Consider the following 18701-nt stretch of genomic DNA (forward strand, 5'->3'; position numbering starts at 1 on the left):
ATAACCTACGAAGCTGAGGTTTTTGATAATAAGCAATTGTAAATGATATATAAGATTAAAATAATGGAATAACATTTAGTAACACACAACTTTTGTAATTTATTAGAATAATATACTATGTGACTTTGATAAACGTTATTTTAGTCACGAGTTCATTAAACACTCGCTCCGCTCATACCAAATAAACTCGTGACTTAAAAAGTTTACCAAACGTACTGCATATTATATTTTTTCTACGAATTTTAGTTTTTGGGTACATTTTTTCAAAACAATACGAATACTTTCACTGACATAACCGTCAGAATTAACAAATGTCAAAATTCAAACCGTGCAGTAAAATCTCCGAAAACATCCGATTGCTCCCAAACTCGTGCGGTAATATCCCGGAAATGTCCGAACTGGCTCGGATCCGTAGGACAAAATCCTCACGTGTTAAAGTGACGCTTCCCGCGCGCTAAATCGGTGTATAATTAGGTACTTTACAGAAGGAGGTAGACAAAATTAGTTACCAAACGTCACTAAAATGTAATGCAATGCAAGTAGCTTCGTGATTCCTGGGCCGCAAGAGGTCCCAGGACAGGAAAAAAGTTAGATCAAGCTAATATAAGAATTTCAATAAATGAAGGATATTATTTTTTTTTTAATTTAAATCACATTTTCTTCAATTCCCAAGCTATATTTCGCAACAAAATGCGTAATAATAAATTTTGTTTTCGTAGCACATTGTAGGTATTTCTTTTTTTTTAATTCTTTTTTACGACTTAACTTAACATTCAATGAAATTCCATTACCGTACATACCAATTCTTATCAGAATTTAAGGCAGACAAGTTTAAGTACTTAAAAAGACTGATTTGAAATACATGGGTAACTCAGAGAAGTTCGTTTTTAAATTAGGACACTTCCATGGAAAATGTGAAAATGTTCATTTACCAAATATAGATAGGGTAAACTTGCCCAAATCGTACCAGTTTTGAACAACTTGTTGTAGATTTCTCAAAAATGCATCAAACACTATGAAATTTTGGTTGTTAAAACTTTATTAATAGAAGAAACATTAGTCAAGTGTTAATACTTAAAGAAACCCTGTTTTACTACTCAAAATAAAATATTTAAAAAATAATGAAAAAAGTACGATTTAAGACCATATTCTTAACTCGTACCGCACTATTCCTAAATCGTACTTCTGATGCAATGTTGGCGAGTGTAAGAATATGTGGCTTTTCCTACACCTGCACAGTTGTCGTGCACCCATATGTTGCATTTGATGCATTGAATCATTGATTTTTCTTCATCTTTGCGGCATAAAATGCAATACCAAGTATTAGAAGTCTTTTCTATTAAAGAGCGTTTCTTTGGTTTTGTTGGTCCATCTAATTTATTTTCCAACATATTTTTATATGGACTCGCAGTAAGGACTACGGCCTTGCTTGTTTTCTTAGATGTTTGCGGTGGAAGTCGATATATTGGTGACAAATTCTCAATAACCGTGCGGATGGATGCGTCAGTTTGATCGTGTGCATTTGTAGAAACATTCGCTGTGGAAGGACCAGGATCCGGAAGTTGCATATCAGTTTGGGTCATTTCATTTTCATCGAGCACGAGATATTCTTCTCTGGTATTCGATGCCTGTTGCAAGGCCACAATCCACAAGTTACAAAACCTTTCATAGCGATGTCCATACAAACCGATCTAGGATATGCCACTCCCAAAATTTCAGATGTGTTTGATTGTTTCACCAGGGTGATTTCTCATCCAAACTGCACATTCCTTGTTAAAATTAGTTTTTAATGACTTAAAGAATGATCTATCCAAAGGCTGTAGTTTGTGTGTTGTGTGCGCCGGCAAAGAAAACATTACGATACCGTATTCTCTAGCAAGGTTTATGGCTTTTAGATTCTTAGTATGTGTGGTATGTCCATCCAATATTAATAGAATTTTATGATTCAATTGTTTTTCCAATTTTAAATGATTTATGAAATGTTGTAACCATTCGACAAAGATTGAAGCGACAATCCGCCCACTCTCAGAACAAGTGTACAGCGTTTTAGGCGGGCCACCACGTTTAAGGATGTCCGTCATTCTTTTGCGTTTGAAGATCAACATTGGAGGAATAAAGTCTCCACTAGCATTCATGCAACAAACGCATGTAGTGTTAATTCCACGTTCTCCGCTAGTGACTGCTCCGACTTGATGTTTTCCTTTTAACGCTAATATTTTAGCAGGCTTATGAACGGTATTAAGAACTGTCTCATCCATGTTAAAAATTTCGTTAGGTCCAAATTGGAAATCATCTAGAATCTTTTCGTATTTGTTGAAAAATTCTGATACAATGTTTTTGTTAAATCCTTTACATCGTGCCATTGATGTTGGTTCAGGCATTCTTAAGGCAATTTCTGGGTGGTTTTTCATAAATTTGTAATACCATTTCCAACCGGCTAACTCTTGCACCTTATTAAATCGGTGCGGAAGTTTGTATTTTTCTGCCAACTGAAATGCTAGATGTCTTAAATCTGTGAGAGTTAACCCAAAGAATCCAGACTCCAAATCCAAAATGTGATGAACCAATTCGGTCTCCATTTGCTCCGTCAAATCGCTTGGTCTTCCTATTTTTTTCTGAGAATTTAGACCTTTTAAATGACGTCGAAAGGTCGGTTTTGGAATACCATATGTCCTGCATACTTCATTGAATCGTAATTTCCCATTATTAAAATCTTGTATTGCTACATTCATATTTTGCATAGACCATTTATTATATTGTCGTTTTGCCATTGTGTGCTAAAAAAAAATATTTTTATTTTTTCCTCTCATAAAATGATAAAATTAAAAACTTAACAAATATGTATAAACAGAAATTGATTGGTTAAAACCAAAATGAAAACAATTTTATTTCGTATTCCTAATTTGTACCGGTACGAATTAGGATGTATAATAAAGTACGATTTACGCTCAAAGTCCTCTTCAAAATACACTTAAAGCTTTTAGGTTATGAGAAAACGCTGCGCGCTAATTCTACCACCAAATAGAATTCTTAAAAAACGCTTACAAAAAACACTAAAATTTTACAAGAAAACTGAAAAAAACTTACTTTTATCAGTAAAATTACATCTCGCACAGGAATCACTGCTTCGGAGCATCACAGCTGGTTAGCTTAGCACTAACTCAAGTATTCACCGACAGATGCCGCTGTATGTTTTATAAATTCTGAGTAATTTAGGTGGTACGATTTACGCGCAAGTACGATTTAGGCAAGTTTACCCTACTTTTTAAAATTTTGGAGTTAAGTCTAAATTAATTTTTTCCTCTTTAAAAATTCGCAAAAAAATCATTATAAACAACGACACCCTTTCTGAATCTATAAAACTGAAAAGTATGCGCTATATTATGGAAAAGGATTGAAATATACCACAGAAAAATTAAAATAAAAAAAATTATGCATACAAACTGATTGAAGTAGTTTAAAAAAATGAATTTATATATTATATATAACCCAAAATATGCAGTTGAAGTAGACATTTGACAATTCGCCTGTAGAAGTTCATCATTTTTATAAAACGAAAAATCTTTCGATATTTGTTGAAGTACAAAAGTTCCTCGCTCCAAGTTAATTGTAATTAAATTACAATACTTACAAAACTAAGCAAAAGAAGTTTTGGTTACCCTGTTTATCGTATAGGCGATATTTGCAGCAGATAATCGGATAAAATTAATTCACTTTAATCAAATAACAAAACGTGTAACGTGTCTATACTATTTACAATATGCATGCGTTCCGAAATATAAAAGACGTTTCGTACGCCTCAACCTTGAAATTAGCATACAACAACAAAAGATTCTCCACAACATAGTGCATAGTTTTAGCGTCTAATAAATTTCTGCTAAACGAATTACGAAATATAGCTGGTTATATAAATTCCAGGAATAGTTGCCGTTTAAGAACAAGAAATATCGCAATTATAAGTAACGGCAATAATAGGCAAACAAACATCTGCCCCTGGGAAATTGAACGCTCGTTATCGATTATTTTAAACCGATTAATATGGATATATGTAATATACGAAGCAGATCAATAGGTAATGACGATGACAAATGATGAAAAAAATCAACTTTAATAAACGGTCCATCACTGCTATAAACTTGCCAATGTCATAAGACCCAAAAATATGGTCTACTTGGGTGCTTAGCATCTTTTGAGGGGTCAAACTTTTCCTCCCTTGCTTTTTATAACACATTCTGTCTTTATCAGGATAAAAATGCGCTCATACTTCATTTAGATTTTACAGAATTGCTCAGAGGACTTAAACTTCTTATTCTCTAAGCAACATTACGCTCACAACGCGGTGAACGATTCCAAGACTTTTGGTTTTATATGTTTAAATAATGGTTGAGCACCTCCCATTAAAGGTGTATATTAAATATCCCCCTTGAGTGTACTAAAAACTAAAAACAGACCCCTGCGGTACGAAACAATTAACTGACAGCTCATCCGAGACCTTTCCACCAATTTTGACACGCTCTGTTCTTTTAATTAAGAAATTTCTAAAGAAACGTGTGCCTGATCACTTAACTCATCATGTAAAACTGCTAACAATTTTTTGCGATTTATTGTAAAGGATTTTGAAAAATCTAAAAATGTCTCTCTTTTAGATGCGGAGTTTCTGGTTGCTAATTAATAATAAAATATTATAATTAATAATTATAATTGTTTTACAAGTCGGTAGGAAGCGCTTCATGTCAAATATAATGGTATAAAATATTAAGCTAAGAGCCTAAAAAAACACAGAAAGTAGTGGAAACGACATGGCAAAATCTTTTTTCCCCTTTGAGATATAAATAAAAATGTGTTTACTAAACATATTTTTCAACATTGTAATAGAACTAATTTTGATTTTGTCCTAATTTGTCCTTAATAATCGCCAATAATCAATAGTATTAATATAATATATAACATACGAAGAAAACAAAACAAAAGAATCTGATTGAACTAAGTATTATTTTTGAATGCACTTTACATCAATTCAAAATGCCTTTAAGAACTAAATCGCTTTCGATTTGCTTGCGGTGTATTTTGCTGCAAAAGTCTACGCTGTAAAATATCCACAGAGGCGCACATGCCAGAAGTGTTTTTGAGAGATTGGCACGAAGATTGAGAACCAGCGCAAATATCCATCGTCCTGATTTACCAAGAAAAGAGGAGAATATTATTAATGTTTCGGCCTATATAGAATTCAATCCCCATGCAAATACCAGACAAATTTCCCGTAAATTTGGCATCTCCCGTAGCATGAATTCCAAAAGACCATAGAGTAAGATCCTTTCCTTTCCTTTTTGGAATTATCCCATACCTACTCTGGGTTGTAGGGCTAATGGTTCCTGAAATATGTCGGGCTTCCTTTATTAATGAGCCACCCGGTACAATAGTCGCCAGGTTCTCTCAATAAAATTTTTAAAAATGTTATGTGAATCTCTTGGGCTTTCTATATATAGAATACAAAAATTTGGAATTCGTTAGGAAAAAATACGGTGTGTGGGAGTCCAGCGCGATCTCCGGACTCGTACCCGTTACATATCTTGGGAAACACCTTTGAAATATAATAAATGTTCGGTGACTGGAGAGCAAAAAACAAATCTTTAATGAAGTAGCGTTACCCTTTATAATACATGCGTCTCCGGCGCACGGTAATGATATATACGGGTCGCGATGATTTAGAGCATCCGATTCAATTATAATCGGCGTTAATGGTAAAATTGTGGCGATAGCGGCAACGTCGGGTCGACAGCGTCATCATCGAGAGGTGACCGGCGCGAGCTGGCACGACCTTGGCCGGGTCCGGGAAGCGATGAACGGCCCGGGGCGCCCTTTTATCACCAGGAGACCGCTTCCCTCTATGAGGACGATAACCGCGCGGTCGCGATGTATATAACGCGACCTCTATCGGATCTAGGCACCAGACTCCTTCTTGGATAAAAGTTTCAATTGGGAGGGACTCGTATTGGGCGAAACCATTTTTGCTTTGCATTCTATCGTGGAGGTATAGCACGATATTTTAAAGGGTAACTTTTTGACTCACGAGTTTATTTAACACGAGCGGAGCGATTGTTTAATAAGCGAGTGACATACTATACTTTTTCTACGACCGTTAGTTTTTGGTTACATTTTCGCAAAGTAACACCAATAAATTCACTGACAAGACCGTCAGAACTGACAAACGTCAAAATTCACGGCGTGGGAAATATCTCCGAAAACATCCGATTGCTTCCAAACCCGTGCGGTAAAATCCCGCAAATATCCGAAGTGGCTCGCATCCGTGGGAAACGAAATTGACGTGGTAAAGTTATGCTTTCCGCACGCTAGATACGGGTGTAATTAGGTATTTTACAGACGCGAGTAGAAAAAAAACTTTTCAATACTGTTTAGAAAGAGTCAACAAGCACATCTAGAAAATTCAAATTACTCCAGAAAAGCGGCACGATTTATTCGCACCATAGCATTTCGGCCTCGGTAGCGTGAGCTACAAATATTCTTATTATAAAGAACGCGCTTACGAACAATTTCGATGCAAAAAACTGCAGATAGCGCAATTTAATCAGACCAATTAGAAACGATTGTTACAAAAATTGCCAATAAACAATTTGTTTAAAAGAACTGTATTTATACATAAATGTACGAGAATTGCCCAAAAAATTTGCTTTGGAGAACACAAAAAACCGAAATATTGGGTTTTACGGTCTTATACACAACATTTTCAGTATTAACCATCCCTACCTTGGTTTTTGATATTATGGAGTAAATTTTTGTATAAAATTTAACAGTTTAATTAAAACCCAGGAGTAAATGATAAGTGAAATCTGTATTTCTAAAATTCTGACAAGGTCTTTCAACACTTTTATCATTAAATAACAATTTTTATGTTATTTCTAATGGCGTTAAGTGTAATGGCAGTGAATAGCTACTAGTTAGAACAACATACTCGCTTGACATATCTAAGCTTATCAGATATAAGGCACGAAATAAGGTCCTACAAAATAGGTGGTTTTCACTTGAAAAGAAAAATGTTTGTTTTTTCTATTTTTCTTTAATTGTATTCGTTTTCATCAACTGATATTAACAATTACATAAATTTCTGACTGTGCTGTTTATGAAAAAAAATTACTTAAAATTAGAGAGACAAAAAATTTAAAAAAAAATTATGACCGTTTTCAAAATTTCTGCAAATAATAAAATTTTTAGTTTTTAATTTAACTTTGTGAAAATCGTTTTAAATAGTATTTAAGTATGGTATTAGTATTTTTCTTGTATTTTTTTATTTTAATAGTTTCTCAATTACGACGCAATACAAAAATGTTCCAAATACCCTAAAATTAATTTTTCAAAATCTTATGGTATACCAATTTGAATTTTGAAACTACCGAACACTAAAAATTAAGTGTCAAAAGTGAAAAAAATAACCTCTAAAAACAAAAATCCACTAAAAAAACGCACACATTTCGCTCGGAAAAATTCCTTCCTATCTACCACCAAAAAATGACCAAGATTACCATCAAAAATAAACTAAAAGCAAAGTCATATTATATTCAAAATACGGATTGAATATGACTTTGCATTTAGCGATGGATATACCGCACGTTGAAGAGAGTATCCCATAATGCCTTGAATTACTTATAATCCCCTACAATTCCTCTGTAATTCCTCCGACTCTTCGTATAATTCCTTCATAATACGCACCAGAATTTATATACGAATTTATTTATCCCTTGGAATTTAGACAACGCAAAAACCACTTACCCTCGATAAATTGTCGTACGTATCTACACAAAGTCACAAAGTCGGTTTGATTATTACAATAAGATCCTCGAGCCCGTTGAAATGCACAATCACAAATTAAAACAATCCGCCGCTTTCACCCAACTGTCGCATTTCCCCTACTTAGTGGCCGCCGCGTTTCTTTTCACTCGCCATAATTAAATTCTAATTATGTTCGCCGCCGTCGCAACGATCGATTCAATAAAAATCCACACGTTGTTGAGGCCGCCGACGCCGGTACCCAAAACGGAAGCAAAACGACGAAGAACGTTTGCGTCGCGTTAAGCGAAGCGCGAAACGCCAAAAAGAAGAAGAAGAATAATACGGAATTTGTGCGAATCGCGGGTTAGATGTGCTTTCTCACGTTTTAGAAAGCCGACGAGTGTGGGCCGAAATGATAATAATCTGTCCCGGGCATTTCTCCGCGCGTTAATGTTTCATTAAAATGTGAGGCATTTGGTTAGTACGAAGATACCACTAAAATAGATTCGCAATCTTAAGATTTCAGGTTATAACTCTAAACCATAGTTTTCAGAAAGCGGAACTACATGATTTTCTTTATAAAAGTAGCTGCTGAGTATATCTGCAATTTGGTAGTAGACGACTTTAAATCGCAGTGTCTACCGGGCTCAAGCGCCTAAATTCGTTCAACTAAAACCCGCGATCCCGTATTGGATATAACGCGAGCAAAGGGATACCGTATTATTCAACTGTCGCATCGAAAGTAAAAAATCTTTCTTCCTTTTTTTCTGTTCTCTGTATTTTTTCGATTTATATGTGTAAACTTTGTTGTTATTGCTCTCTTGGCCATCCCTTCATTTTAAAAAGTTGCAATTGAGGTGCATAATCTTAGCAGTATAGTATGTAGCAAGTTTAATAAACGACATTTTAGTCACGGCTTTTGTTTTTGAAACAAATTAATAATTATGAAATGTGAGATTACTAATCTCGTACCACTCAAACACATTTTTAATAGCAATATGAAATCTATGGGCAAAGAACGCAGGTCCTATGGATATCTGAAAATGGTACCATAGGTTATTCTTGGCAAGATAGTAACATAAAAATTGTAAAAACTACCAAAACTGATGAAAACAGTGCCATGAGAGTTTCAGTTTTTCAGTTTGTTCATAAAATACACTTCAGGGTAAAGAAAACTATTGGAACCAACAAAAAAAATGTTTTGATTAACCACATCACAAAACTAAAAAAACTGCCTGGACAAAAATTGTTAACAAATAAAAATATGCCCTCTGTGAAATACCTATACACCGATCTAGGGTGCGGAAAGAGTCACTTTACCTCGTGAGTTTCGTCTCCCACGGATCTGAGTCACTTCGGACATTTCCGGGATATTACGATCCGGGTTTGGGAGCGATCGGATGTTTTCGGAGATTTTACCGCACGACTTGAACTTTGACAGTCACGAAAGGTGAACGTATTCGTGTTGTTTTGCAAAAAAAAAAGTACCCAAAAACTAACGATCGTAGAAAAACTATAGCATGCAAAATGTTTGGTAAACTTTTTAAGTCACTCGTTTATTACACATTCGCTCCGCTGCGCTTCACTCGTTCCATGACTCAAATGCCATTTATCACACTTATTGCATAATATTTTATTACAGTTGCGATGTTTATGGCTGCATTTTTGAATATGGTTGCTTGGTAAATATAGGAAGCTGATTTTATAATGCTATTTAATGTGTCAGTGAATCGTTTTCTTATATCTGTTAGTATTTTAGAAATAAGTCACTACCGAAATGTCTGATTGATCATTCGGCTGAAGAATGTGGTCGCAAAGTGCCCCCCCCCCCCCCCAATTTAATGCATGTTTAATCCGATTGAGCATATCGGGGACACACGGACGATGAGAAGTAACGAAACTGACTTCTTCCACATGCATGATCAGGAAAACTAAAGGTTGTTTTTTTAAGTTCGTGTTTTAACTCGAAATTGTAAGATTGCGCTTTCGGAGGTTAGTTGCTTGGCCAAGTACGAAATTAGAAAGCACCGTGTCAAAAAATGCCTGGATCGGTTTCGTTTTCAAACGAAATGGCGGCCGTGGCCGTGAAACCCCAACCGAAAAACCAGTTCGAACTTAATTTTGTGAATGTAACACCGAATGTAACGCCGTCGCAATTCTACCGATTACGTAATTTGCCGACTAAATAAACATTATTGTTACAAAGCGGACTTTGTGTGGGTTTAGGTTGTTTGTTTTGGAATCGAACACGATCGCTTTGGTGTTTTATTTTGTGCGGAGTGAAAGAAGGTAACTCAAAACTAATGACATTACAAGCTATTTCAGCAAAATGGGAAATTCATTTCTCTGAATTTCTTGCTGAGAAACGGATTAGTAAAACTGCGACTTTTAAAAATGGAAAAAAATATTATTCTCAATATGCTCAAACCTCTCCGCACGAAAACTAAACATTTGGAGTCGCAAAACATGGCAGTATAAAAATTTAAAGAGCGGAAGGCAAGCTTTCATGCAAAGATGATGCACTAGAATAAAAGGAACCTTCGTAAAAGGTAATAATTACTCACATTGGTAGCAAAAATGGATTTGGACAAAACAATTTGGATGCAAAAACGAATTGGACAGCATCGTGAAGACTACTTCCAGAAAATGCTAGATCTTACTCCTCCTGGGTCGATTATAGTCACGGCTAATGCCAAAAAATACCCATATCTTGGTGAAAAAAAAACATTACGTCAAACAATGAAAGTGGCACATTCCTTGGGTCATCTGTAGTCTTTATATATACTTAATGAAGTTTTATTACTCTACGCCTTTCTAAAATACGCTCTAACAAGATAAGCAACCTCACAAACTACTAAAAATAAGTGTTCTACTTAATTCTATACTATACCTAAAGACTTAACTACAATCTAAAGTCGACGTTGTAATACCCTTTAGTTTTAATGCGGCCAAAGTCTGCATTTCTGGGTGGTAACAATAATAATTGCTTTGAATCTCTTTAAGCAAAATGTCACGCAGGTTATGTCCTGCTGCAGGGTACGGCGCGGAAACTTTGTTGATTTATTCAGAACCCTTTAGTTTATTTAGGTAAGAACAAACGCAAAATCAGTAAAAACCAGATTTTTAAGTTAAAATAATGACTGTTTCGTGTATATTCATTACATTTTTAACAATCAGCGAGTTGTGAGTAAGCAAACGTTATTTGTCTGACGAGCTTTTGATCGCTAATTTACAAATCAAATTTGTTAAATTTTATTACTATTAATAATAAAACAAAAAGTCAAAACTGTTTCTCCCCTCATTCAGACTTTCGCTTCTCTTACACACTTTCTTTCATAAAATCCCAGTCCGCTTCCTCTTTCATTCGGTACTATTTTTCCTTCCTTCCTTAATGTTCTATAAATTGTTTGATCAATTTACGTACAACAGTGACAATGTGCGGCTACGCAGCTTCTACACCGAATCAGACAACAATCGACAAATCTGATTCCTTTCGTTTTAATTCGTCAGTGAGTCATATTTTGCACGTAAAGTTATTCAGTAAAGCAGCACACTCAGACTTCCACAAAAATGACGATAATCATCTGGGTTATCAGTTGTTTAGTCAAACTAGTCATTAAACGCTCACGTAAACCGAGAAATTAAAAACGCATTTCTAAAATAACTTAACTTGCTAGAATAAGCAGCTGAACTGAACTTAATATAAAATAACTGAACTGAATTTAATATAAAATAACAAAATATGTATACTTATTTTAACTACGTGACTCAGTGAACTTAGTGACGCCGTTATCACAAAAAAAGCTTCAAGTGTCAAACGCTCTCCAATACAAGTCGAAACAATTAATATTTAATCGTTCCAACGCCTACTCAGTCTATATATAAGGTATCCGTGGCCAGAGGTGGCATAAAAGATCTGAGTCATGATCGGTAACAGTACACTTTCTTAGGTTCAAACACATTTGACACGTTCGTGACGCAAAAAACCCTTTCGCTACGGGGACCGTTCTTGCACGCAGTCGTGAATAATAAACGTTGCACCTGAAAACTCATAGGATTGTCCCGGTGCCACGGCAGCGATGCCACATCGTCCAACATTTCTTAGCAAATACGTATTTCAGACAAGCTACCCCATATAGCTATTAGATAATATAGTAGCCCTACTATTGTAAAAAATTGATGCGCCCGAGATGACTATGATATTTTCGTAGAGAAGGTATGGATCTTTTGCGCATGCGTCACCCGAACTGTCTGAGTTGCTACATTGCCGTAATTTTTCTGGAAAATTGATTAATTTTTATACGACCACAAACATCAATCTCTGAAATTCGAACATAGTTGGCAACGCCGAGCTAAGTAATTACTATTGAACAGTCTGTGTCCTGTGCCATTGTTGTTTTCATTTTTGGTGTCAATATCTCCGTACTGTACTCACATACTTGTATAATTTGTGCTCTCAATAGATACATAGATAGATAGATTGACTACTTTACAATATCATTGCTTGTAGCAAGTCATACAAAGAAAAAAAAATGAATATATGTAAGTATATGCTAACATAAAATTGTATGTAACGTCATAATATACTAAATCTAGATATACTTCACAATAACAGGACAACAAATAAAAAAATAAATTTATCAACAATCATTAAAATACAATCAATGCACAACGCCCCGTAACACGTCATTACCGATGTTTTCTTCAAAAAATTCACCAACGCTATAATAGCCCTTACTTAGAAGAAAACTTTTAATTTTATATTTAAAATGTTTTTCGTTTAAAAGTTTAAAAGATTTTGGCAATGCGTTATAAAGCTTTATACGAGTATAAGGAGAGTTTTATTTTGATTTCTGCAACCTGTATCTCGGAAGCACGAGATTATTTTCACTCCTATGAGAATCAGAACCCCTCGGCAAACTATCTTGGAGTGTATCCCAAGAACATTTTGAAATATAAATATACATGGAACCGTCATTATTTTATGTTTAATAAACAATGGCTTACAGTGTTCATTAAAATTTGAATTTGTAGTGCCTTTTTTTGCATCCTAAATATTTTAATGGCATAAGAGGAGTTACTCCACAGTATGGTGGCATAGTTTATGCGCGAGTGAAATAAACCAAAATAAGTTGACTTCAATATATGAAAACTCACCATTCTGCGAAGTCGACGCAAAAGAAAATGAATATCTGAAAGATTTTTACTTAGCTCGCCAATGTGTTCTGACCAATTCAGAGTGTCATCCAAAGTAACGCTCAGAATGTTGCATGTCCTGCCACATGTCAACCTACTGCTATTAGACACTAATAAATTCTTCGTTTTAGCTTCATTAAGGCAATGTTGTGTATTGAAAGCCGCAAGGTCTTATGGATCCAACGTCAGAATTTGCCATTAGAGCCGCCATTGGTTAAAAACGACATTTTAAATCTCGCGCATGCGCACGTTGAATTCACCTTCTCAAAAAAAATTTAGATAGTTGCTTCATGAGTTCCTGTTCTATCAGCATAGGCAGGGCTAGCAGCTATATGGGCTACACAAATAAGTGGAATAACCTTAAACCACAGTCTGTATGTTAGAAATATTGCGCTAAAAGCGGTACTGCCACAGAATGGCACCTTATTCATTCAATATTTTTATTTTAGAATTGGTTAACAAAGTACATACCTTTTACACTTTGTATATTGCTTAAAAACGGCAACGTTGCCGGCAAAATAAAAGCGCAGGTGCGCGCAACGTTCATGTTGCATTCTTTAATTACCTCCGTTGTCGTCACTGCCTCTGATGCAATAATATCGACGTAATTTGTTAATTATTTTCCCAAATAATCCGAAACAATCTGATTGCTGCGCTATGATAAACGAAAATTGACCGGGGAATGCTTGTTTGAGTCTGTAGACTTCTGGGAGAACAGTATCTATCTCGGGCGACTTGATAAGGTTCTTATTTTAATAGATAAATTAAAATTAATAAGCTGATAATAGGATATAAATATAAATACACCGCAAAGGTGATCGTGGTGTGCTGGTATCCATATGAGCATTTATTTTTTGTTGCTCTTATTTGCGCAAGGTGTCGATTCAACTTGGCCCAAAAAATATAGCTAGCTGTTGACGCTGGGCAATATTGTTTCAATACTTTTTTTTAAAAACAAATGATCTACACTGTCGTACTCATACAGTCATGTCGTACGTAGGCTCTTACAATCAAGCAGAGTACCGGCGATATTAAATATTTGATAGATAATTATTTATCTGTAAAAACTGGTTAAGAAAATGGAATTGTTATGTTAAAATTGTTTTTTAAATTAAAGCGCAATTCTGTATAAATCCACCTTACTTTACTCAAATCTAGGGCGGACGATTTCCGATAAAACTCAGTTCCCCTCCCCCGCCATAACTATAAGAAACTTGACACTTGACATTTCCTGAATCCTTGATGACGTAATACGCCCGAGCCCACATACCACGAAACTAAAAAAAGTGCCAGCCGCGCGACATCGGCAAAAAGAAATTAAACGGAAATGAAAATAAAACGCAAAAACTATCTTAAATTTTAATAATTAATAATAAAATGCTAGAAAATGCACATTTTTTTCACTCGATTACGACTTTGATTACGTAGTTTGACTTGCAACAACTATAATAACGGAGGCTTCAAGGCTAAACTTCCTTTTTGATTAAATTAGACACCGATACGGGGAATTCGAATCGCTTAAATACGCATCTTTGTAAAAGTGCATTTGTTAAATTGCACGATTTAATTTACATAAGAGAAATAGCATAGAAGAATAACAATATCACATAAATATTTGATAATATTAAATGGACTTTCGCGGTTGTCGGTGCCCGAAACATGGCCGTGAAGATAAGATGCTACACGGAGCAGAGCAGTTACATAAGAAGTAAAAATGGATCAAAAGAGTTTAATTGTTTATTGCTTTTTTTTTTCAAAGAAACTTTGCGAAACCATGAAACTTTTCTGGATTTTTCCTGCATCACTCTAAATCAGCAGCATGTTGTAGAAACGTCAGCGATAGAGAATCAATATCTGTCTCAAGAGAAATCCAGAAGAACTAACTCAAGAAGTGAAAATTATGGAAATTATTTTTAAGTTTGTGTTGTGTAGTTAAGGCGCGTAATCGCATTCTTGAATTTTAAAACTGACAAAGGAATTTGCCGGTCTATTGAACAACATTATTTATCCTTTGCTCTATTTCTTAAGGGAAAGTGGTGAGGGTGTTCGAACATGTTCGGAAATAAATGTCAATAACTGCAGAATGGCTAAACACATTTTGTAGAACGCATAGAATACATTGTTAAAAGTAATCAGAATCTAATTCGTTCGAGGAGCTTTCATCCATTATTACGGGATCAATTAATTATTACAAAAATATCAAAATTCCACGTGTTCCACGTTCTTTTTATCACACTTTTTTGATTATCTCTTTATACATTTAATATCGTTTCGTCAAATAATTCATTTATTTCGCTACTTCCCCTTGCGGTCTCCCTCCACCCCCCAACTAAATTGTATTAGGTAAAAAATAAACTTCACCTTTTGGTTTGGTTTGGAACGATTTTACACCAAGCATGCCGAAACAATACGATTTTTTTATTTAAAATATTTTATCTTATAACTTGCACACCACACGCCCTTAGTCTAAGGTTGAAAGTAAAGCTTAATTTCGAATTAGCGATTAAAGTTATATATTCTAACTGATATGTTTCTTTTTCTTTCCACATTGAACATTGACCACAAGGGGGTTTAAAGTTTGAAAAATAAAATACGGTTTTTGCATGTTGTACCTGATCTCGCGACATGAATTAACATAAATAAAACTTCGAGCCTTTTAATGTGCGTTGAAACAATAGACGCTCTTATGTAATTTAGCTTTCGCTATTAACTGTGAGAATTTTTAAGACCGGCAGGAACATCGTACATTCAAACGGCGATACGAACTTTGATGCAAAATATAACAAAATTTAGTTGTTCTGCGTTCTTATAGTCTATGCAAAACAAAATGTAGTGAAAAAACGCGAAAAAAACAAAAAAAAAACGTTTCATATTTCCAAACTTTTCTACAAATCATAATGGGGATTATCGTTTGGAGTGCAAAAAAGTTAACTGAATAACTATTTATTCACAAACAAGCTTGATGTGCCATTTATAGTTGCCGCATAGTTTAAGAATTAAAAAATATATTTGCGATGGTTGGGCCACCTTGTACCTCATACCACTTTGAAGACCCCAATGGTATCGGTTGGCTTCGCTATCTACTTTCGAACTACACAGCCAAAAAAAAGGGGTTTGGTTTACCGGGAGAGTGTACAAACTAGTTGGTTTCTTATAGGGACACATCTTCTATACCCGTTTCTGGGATTAAATTTTATGAAGTACTCGTCGATAGAGGGCGTTTCCAGGGCGCTTGGAAACCCTGACAAAGTTGGTAACTTAATATTAAGCTCTTTTCAAAAATAATAGTACTTTGCATTGTTTGACATGTAGATTTTTTCATAAAATAAAATTCGAGCTCCGGAATTTCCCTATACCTTCAAATGTGTTCCAATAACAAAACTAAGTTTTTGGCTCACCCTGTACAGAGATCATGGAATCCTTAAGGTATACGAAGTTAAGTGTAGGCAAAGTTGAGTATGTTAAGTATTGTTGAGTATGAGTTTAGTTGTCAATTTGTTCCTGAGCCTAATGAAGCAATTTTTTGAAAACAAATGACAATTTCTCATTGCAACTTTTTCTCTCCTGGAAGCTGTCAGTTTTAAGGATGCCGTTTCCATTCCGAGTGCTCATCAAAACTTTATTTTTTTTAAATACAGTCCCACATTTGCGGTGAGAGCACAGTCCTTCAATGTTTGGGTAGGCTTGTGGAATATAAAATTATCGGTCCAATAATACATGAAGGTCGCTTAACGTCCGAAATATATCAACAATTCTTATAAAATCAGATTTTAGATCACTTTGACCACGAACCATTGAATATTGTGCAATTGTTATGGTTCCAACAAGACGGCGCACCTCCTCACAATAGATGGCAAACAATAATGGTAAATAATAAAATAAGTGGATAGGAAATCGTGGATCTATACGATGAGCTGTTAGAAGTCCAGGTATAAATTCACTGCTTTGTTTATATCGTGAGACCCCGAATCACATAAATGAACTACAGCTCAATTTAGTTCGAGAACTACTGTAATAATAATAATAATAATAATAATAATAATAATAATAATAATAATAATAGCACTTTATTTCCAACAGGTAAAATGACCCAATTACAGGAAATACTAAATATAAATCATTAGAGGACGTAGAAATTAATCTTAAATCTACTAATCTTATAACTAGAAAAATGAAGAAGGAAAGAATGAGAAAGAAAAGGATAAGACTTATCGGTACGGATAACCCGACGCCAATCGAAGTTGCTGAAGTATGGCCTGGAGACCATCATAATATAAATCGCAGTACGATGATAGTTTGTTGAAGGTAGCACACATATGGTAAATAGGGTTTTGAAAATGGATATTGGACCTGGGTAACTGCGGTAAGAAAGTTGATTGACGTCTGCCTTCCAGCCGCGGCACATGAAAGCGTAATTGTTCCAGAAGAAACGGACAATCGACTCCGTAATGAACTAACTTATAGAGAAATGAAACAGATTGCAAGTCTCTGCGCAAGCTCAGGGGCAGTATAGCGAACCTTCTTAGTAGAAGATCGTGATCAACTCCCCTCTCAGGATAGGAACCGTCCTCCCTAAACATTAGATACTTTAGTAACCGTCTCTGCACACTCTCAATGGACTGGGTGTGGCATTTATAAATTGGTGACCATATCAGCGAGCCATAGTCAAGCTTGGTCCTAACGTAACAGTTAAATAACAATTTAACGGTAGCTGAGCTACAAAAATGCAGGCATTTCTTATTAAGAATCCTAAAATTTGCATTGCACTTGAAACGATTTTAGTGATGTGAGGTACAAAAGAGAACGACTGGTCAAATGAAAACACAGTGGCAAGGCTAGTCAGGACAGTACCATCCATATTGTAATTAAAAACAATAGGAATTTTTGTGCGGTGATAAGAAACCACACTTGCTGATGTTAAGATGCAATTTATTTTTTAGTACACCACTGACTGACAATATTGATGTTGTCCTGGAGAGTCATGCAGTCCGTGCCAGTTTCAATGCATTCATATAGTTTTAGGTCATCCGCATGGGCAAGCTTGTTGCAGATGATCAAAGATATGAGAAGGTCCATAAATAATAATAATTTTACGCCAAAGGTTTTATTGTCAATTTTAGGGCAATATTGTTTGGTAAATCATCATTACATGTATTTTTTTAGAATGACGAGTTTGAGAAATTAAATAAAAAATGCAGCTCACTATTTTAAAAAAGATGAAGTGGATGGTGGGCACACAAAACCGAAACGAAAACGAAACTTAATAATACTAACTTGGTAGCGTGTAAAAAATAAGTAGTATTTACTTTTAAAATGCAAACTGCCTGTTAAACAAAGACATAAACGCCAACAGCCCTAAGGTTTTGCTTAACAATCGAAACAAAAACGCTTTGTTTGTGAAACTTTCAAATTCTAGGTTCGGGAGCCTTTATAACGTTGCAGGAAACAAATCACTATCACGTTTTCTATTTTAAGCTAAAACGATCGATGAATTTCAGGAATTGCGTCATCGAAATGAGGAACGGCTATCAAATTTCCGAGAACGACGAAAACTAATTGCAAACCGATACCAACCCCATCCTGCGGGGTAGCGAAACCGCACAAACTTATCTCCCCCTTTTCCCAAACGCTTCGCAACTAATTAAAGAAAACACTCTCGATTGTTTAACGTAATGCACGATGCGTGAACAGAAGTAGAGTAGAAGATTTGAAAAATTTCG

At 35.1% G+C, this 18701-nt stretch overlaps 1 protein-coding gene across 4 annotated transcripts in view; it reads right to left on the reverse strand.

The window, feature by feature from the left end:
- LOC132696622 (arf-GAP domain and FG repeat-containing protein 1) overlaps positions 1 to 18701 on the reverse strand; it is a 50386-nt gene that overhangs the window by 24717 nt on the left and 6968 nt on the right. The window contains exon 1 of one of the 4 annotated variants that reach the window (XM_060661556.1): positions 7786 to 7946. The exons of 2 other annotated variants lie outside the window; for them this stretch is intronic. The gene's annotated coding sequence lies outside the window, so the exon portion shown is untranslated. Of the gene's footprint in view, positions 1 to 3631; positions 3742 to 7785; positions 7947 to 18701 lie in introns of those variants that run through there. One more of the 4 variants, XM_060661558.1, reaches the window with a different exon arrangement.

The sequence above is a fragment of the Cylas formicarius genome, unplaced genomic scaffold, assembly GCF_029955315.1.
Source record: "Cylas formicarius isolate icCylForm1 unplaced genomic scaffold, icCylForm1.1 PGA_scaffold_1__22_contigs__length_36826433, whole genome shotgun sequence".
In the NCBI taxonomy this organism is placed as follows: Eukaryota; Metazoa; Arthropoda; class Insecta; order Coleoptera; family Brentidae; genus Cylas; species Cylas formicarius.